The 6,308-nt window shown below is 35.5% G+C and overlaps 1 long non-coding RNA gene across 1 annotated transcript in view; it reads right to left on the bottom strand.

Annotated features, from left to right (window-relative positions):
- Positions 1-212: 212 nt before the first annotated feature.
- Positions 213-6,308, bottom strand: part of LOC116708765 (uncharacterized) — a 64,003-nt gene continuing 57,907 nt past the window's right edge. The window contains exon 3 of the long non-coding RNA XR_004336769.1: positions 213-279. This is a non-coding gene — a long non-coding RNA (uncharacterized LOC116708765). The remainder of the gene's footprint in view (positions 280-6,308) is intronic.

Here is a 6,308-nt window from a genome sequence, read left to right as displayed (position 1 = left end):
TCTCTCCTAAACTCTCCAATATGGAGTTTAGCTTATGTTTATTATTTGGGGAACTGTAAATGCACATACTATTGGAAAATGTAAAATACAATTTAAACACTGGACTTCAGAAATCATACATCTCTTTGGAAAATTATTATAATGGTAATTCAAATTCAAAAATACTTTAAATTATTCCCATTTAATTTCCTAGTGTGAAATTTATATTTTGTAATACAGAACTGTGGGTTTAATAGAAAGTATGTTTCACATCTGCTTGAAGGTTATTTTCCTAAGGTGCTTTTAATTTGACAAACGAGCCTCATCTGAACATATATTCTGATTTATTGAATATGACTGTATATGCTAAATATTTATTGTTTTATTTACCCTAAATTTATACATTTATATCTGTCCACAGTGAATTCATTAAACAGTAGTCAAATTCCTTGTTTGTGTGCACAATTTTGACCTATAAATCTGATTCTCATTGTACTCATTGAATACAGGATTAATAGTTCAACCTGTACACAAGCAATCACATACCTGGTGCATTATGCATCAGACTTCATTTTCCCCTTGTAATGCAACAATAAACTTGAATAAAGAGGTACAACCTGATTAAATAAATAACGTGCTCTAATTTTCTCCGGAGTCACATTGTAATATTCTGTGGTGCACTTGTAATTGGATCTGTGCTGGTGCTCTCTCTTCCATGTTTTCCCTTTTCTGCTCAGAGCCATGTTCACCTACTAGATAATAGACTGAGTGTTGTGCAATTCCTCTAGAATGCTAGCCTGACAAACAAGTGTTGCATACCCTCTGGGCTGGAAGGTGAAAATGAATAAGTAACTAGAAGGAGAAAGTGATCAAATTTGAATGTCTGACTTAACCATTTGTCATTAAAGTCCATTACAAGTACATAAAACACTGCAGAAAGTATTGTGTGATGACCTCTAAATTTATGCAGTCGATGTCAAATACTCTAGACTTACTTGTGTCTTTCAAGACAAGGACTTTATACCACCTAATGCTAATGACTGCTGTTATACTTTGTGCTATTCCTGCCCCATCTCAAAACACTTCAAATTGCTTTGAGATGGTTGCTTCGCAGCAGATCCGTCGGTTGACACTTTATCCTGCTAATATTTATTCCCTGGATAACAAGATGTGTATAGCTGCAAGTGCACCAGCAATATGTACATTTGGAAATGAGAAACCGTTGTTTGTGGCTGTCTCCACAACAACATATGTGAATAAAACTCAACATACAAACAGTACTAGCTCATTCTATTGTGTTGGAAAAGCTCATATTATTGAAGTTTCTTCAAATAATTGTAGATGTTTGTAGTCCAGTGGATCTGAAGAAACCTCTGAGTGATGACTCTCCTGTTGTATTTACTGTCTGGTGACAGGGGTGATCAGGACTGTCCATTATGTACTTTATTTTGTGTTGTATTCTTCTATATACAATCATCTGTATATGCTCCAGAAGCAGTCCACTAAAAACAACCTTCCTTCATCAGCTTGTTGAGAAGAAAAAACATTTTTCAGAACTGACATGTAATACATCTGCAACACCTTGCTTCAAACCCTGGAGGACCTATGATTGCTCAAGAAATACAGACCATTCTTGTAAACATCATCTCATTGCTGTTCCATCTCCAGTCTAGTTTCTTGTCTATGTGGACATAGAGGCATTTATTCTCCACCACCACTTCCACTTTTCCGTGTCACGAAGCGGCTCACCAGGTCTCAGTATTCAGGCTCTTCTCCCTCTGATTCACACACATCGGCAGATTCATCGGTTTATTTTTGGAGTACAAAATATAAAAAGGAATTTACTTACTGCACTGGTAGCACATCTGATTTTAACACTTTTACCAGATGAGATGTCTCGGTGAATCAATAGCTTGCACAAGCAAACATGTCCGATGACAACATACTGCAGAGATTTATTTCTCTTATAATGAATTAAAGTCAAACAAATAGACATGACTGGAAACAACACAGATGGTCATTTTATTCTGTGCTATACCTTTACATTATTTCTCCCAGTGGAAGTGTACATTTTGTTTTGTCATTTTGAAGTTATGCCAAAGTCTAACCACTTGTAATCCAATTTAACAGCTAACAGTTGCAATGATGCCAGCAGCACACGTAGTTTCCTTCAAAGTGGATTATGATGCATCAATAAATGAAATGAAAATGTTGAGTTAAAAATAAGGTACTTGGCTATTAATTTCAAAGGCATTAATGCTCCTTGTACGCTCACTTGTGGTGAAGTTACAGAAGTAGTTCAGAGTGATTATTAAAAAAAAAAATTTCAGTCAAAATTAGTGTTAAGCAATAAGTGAAATTACTCAATGTTAATCGAAAATACACTAACACAATAATTCTGACGGCCAACATGTAAGTTATCGTTTTTGCGTTACGTCCATCAAAGTTATTCTTTTAAATTACATTTTAAAATGATCTCGAGGATTGCTCATATCGTGAATACACACATTTTGTCATTGCAAAAGCAAGACTCACCAAACCTAACAAGAACAAAACCATGCATGTCCTCTGTCAGTGATACTTCTTTACTGCAAATATTCTTTCACCACTGCATTTGAAAAATAACATGTAACCAATAATTCTCCTACATGTCAATGATAATTAACATGATAAAACATGTTTCACAATGTAATCGCAATGTTGTACATTACACCCACATGCTTCTCTTTTGCTCTAATCATTTTCTTAAATGTTCCTTGGAACATAACTAATCAAGTTTTGTAAATCATGTCACTTAATAGCTCCACTAGTCCTCCCTCCCTTTTTAAGCTCAACACTGCCTTTCCGCTGTGAGCTTACCTGGCCCCTTCCACCCTTTTTTCCTAAACCACTTGTTCGCTTCAGGTCTCTATAGTTCATACAGCTAATGTGACATTTATCTGTAATTAAACCCTTACATATTTTAATAGAAAATGATATCCCTTAAGGTCTTCCTGTCATTTGCATGGGCAGGTCTGATGCTAATCGTATCCTCGAAAAACATTCTCGATGACACAGGCTGTCATCCCAAATTACCAGGCGCAAAATCTCTATCAGGGGACTGACCTTCCGGAGCCCTGCTGTAACCTGGGCGGCATATGTGAAGGGAGTGTTCTGCATACATGTGTTATTTTTTTTAATGCTAATTTTATAATGCTTGTATTTGATATACAGGTGCATCTCAATAAGTTAGAATCACTAAATGCTTTTCAGTAGATCAGCTTAAAGTGAAGGGTTATGATTATGGGTCAACAAATAAAAACGCAAAAATCAATTTCTATTAACGTAATCCTACACAAGAATAATAGATAAGATTAAATTAAGACTGTCATTCTACTGAAAAGTACAGTATGTACAGCACATGTTTAAGGATGACCTTAATGGGATTGTGTAGAAAACTTATAATAAAGTTTTCAATACGGCAACCAGTTTTTATATAATTATATATAATTTGAAAATATAATTTTTACTGACCAGCTTGCACAAACATGCACACCAACATATAATGTGATTGTGCCATTTTCTTTATGTTTCCTCAAAATTAAAACTTCTGTAGCTTATTGCATCACATTTCATATAAATAAAGTTCATGCTGGATTATTAAAACTATTACTGAACTAGTAACTTTTTATTTTTTTACAGAGACCTCTTTGTATGTATGCCTCCATTTATTTTATTTATATATTTTATATCTTCAACAAAGTGCTATATATCCATCCTGTTTTCAATCTCTCTTCTTCCTCATCAGGGGAACTCTTTGCTCAGGAACGAGATTAGATGAGTAGGTTGTTGAGTGTGGCAGATTGGGAGTAAAATGTGAGACAAAGCAATTGCATTTCATATTGAATTGGGATTAAGGGACAACATGGACTCCCCTGCACACCTCTCATCCTTTGGACTTCCTGCAGTGACTGCTGAAAGCCAGAGGACAACAGAAAGGCCATATCAGTTATACCGATAACCTCACAAGTTACAGAGCCTGTCAGTGTTTTACATATATTGTATATTTGGTGTTTCTTGTGGACAAATAGATTCATTTATCAGTGAAATTAAGGTGCAGGAAAAATAAAGCTACCAGTGTAATAAAAAGCCAAACAGGTTTTCAATATTTTATGTCACTTAACTGCTTTAAAAATCAGTTTTACTCTGCCAAAAACGTAAACTTTTCTAAACCTCCATAGAGACAGAAAATGATGTGAACTTTGTTGCCCACGCAGATTGTAATTTTCTCTTTAATACAGCTTTACCACATATTTGATCTTCACTTTAGAAAACCTCATACCTTTAAAAGTGGAAAACAAAGTAGGGTTTTACAAATAAACTAGAAGTGAACATCTACATAAAAGATCACAGTGTGTACTTATTTCATTTTAAAACAATTATTGCCTATTTAAATCAAAGCATAAATAATATTTTTTCACGTGAATTGATTTGCATGGTTTCTCATTGGTCTTGATCAATACAGAGAGCCTCATAGTGCTCCCCAATGTGTACTCTTTTGCAAGCATCTGTTAAATCTGTGTAGTTGTAAGGTTTGTTTCACATCATTTAGCAGCATAGCTTCTCCCCCATCTAGAGAAAGGACAACACATGCTTTGGAAGACATTGCCTCAAGTAATTTTCATACAGATGTTAATTTTGTCATTGGGCACCAAAACTAAAGTTATTTCAATGCCACCAAAACAGTCAGTTCTACATATTCAGGGTCACCACACATAGAAAACAGTGTGTGGTGACATGACCCTCTTAGTAAAAGTTAACACTGTTCACTCTTATCCCTTTCTATACAAAATGTTTCCACGGTTTTAGTTTTTCAAGGCAAAAAAAAAAAGTAAGACGGAATGTCCGACCTCTATTGCACTGCAAGAACTCCAGTTAGGTTTCCTGCAGCACATTGTATTTGTGTTTTCCACTTTTTGGATCACAAATGTCACAGCCCATGAGAAACTGACACAGAAAGAAATATGAAAACCTTTGTCAATTTGTCGTGACATCAGAACTTACATCTTCTCTCCAGATTACATAGCATGTACATGATTGATCCACAGCAACTTGTTAAGCCAGATAAGTGCTCCTGGAGTCAGATGTACTGAGAAAGCCCATTTTATCATAATTCTTAAATGACTTGGATAGGTATCGCTGACAAAAAAAAATAAAAAAAATAAATAGATAAAAATGATTATCGCATCCTTATGAATATCTCATTAATTAAATCCTCTAAACAAGCGTTTGATTAGATTTTTCCTGAAACGTTTGCTGATTTCCATTAATGATAAAAACTATTTGCTTGAATTTGTCATTTCTGTTTTTCAACCTCATGTTTGTTGTTACGACCCGATATCTTTATCTTGGTTGAGACCTAATAATAATACCTCAGAATAAGGAAGAGAAAAAGGGTGAGATTAACTGAGTTTTGATCTCTATTTTAAAGCATTGACACAAAACAATCAGTAGGTTCAATTACAAACAGAGAGTCACCTGCTGTCCCAGCACTGAGCCTCACTCATGGTAATTATTTTGTATTTTTCATTTAGATTAGTTTGCCTGTTCCTTGATACCTGGCTATGGCCAGTTCAAGAAACTACTCGCATTTCTTTAGAAGATTCTGGAAACGCTGTCCGAACTATGCAACAACTTTTAACATACAATTTGGAAAGAATATCATAAACACAGAAATAACATTCTCTTCTGTGCTGATGTGTTACACTGTGTCAAACATAGCAAAGTGCAAACTTACAAAGAAAAAAAAAAGCAGAAAACAGTAGTTGCTGACTATAACTTATTCTACTAATTAGAAACTGTGCACATTACATGCTTATGTATGCGTAATTTTATTTTTGTAGTTATTTTTCTTGGACTGGTCAGGGACAGTGAAAGGCCTGAGGTGGTCTAGGAGCAATGTAATGCTTTGATAGGTTGAGTCGACTCACTAAACTAGAAAGAATTGGTTCAACTTCGTGTTTAGACACTTTGGCATGCATAGTGGCCTGAGATCAGACCACCAACTGTGAGTAATGAAAATCTGCTCGGCTGCCTAAGCCACAGCTGCTTGGAAACACTTTTCCATCACTCCTGACTCTGATCCTCCCTCTCCTCTCAGAGGTCTTGTTGACCTTATTATAAACATTTTGACCTTTTCACTTGCTGGCCTCTCCGGTTATGGACAAGGGCACATTACAGGTAAGTGATCAGTTGAACAGAATGGCTGACATGGCCTCAGATGGACAGGACAGTGGGTGGTAGAGTGTAGTGTGTGGGGTTTTGGGCTTAAAAGGCTTTTGAATGTCAGA

This window comes from Xiphophorus hellerii, chromosome 2 (assembly GCF_003331165.1).
Source record: "Xiphophorus hellerii strain 12219 chromosome 2, Xiphophorus_hellerii-4.1, whole genome shotgun sequence".
Lineage (NCBI taxonomy): Eukaryota > Metazoa > Chordata > Actinopteri > Cyprinodontiformes > Poeciliidae > Xiphophorus > Xiphophorus hellerii.
The sequence above is the reverse complement of the archived record's forward strand: the minus strand, read 5'-3'. Positions and strand labels throughout refer to the sequence as shown.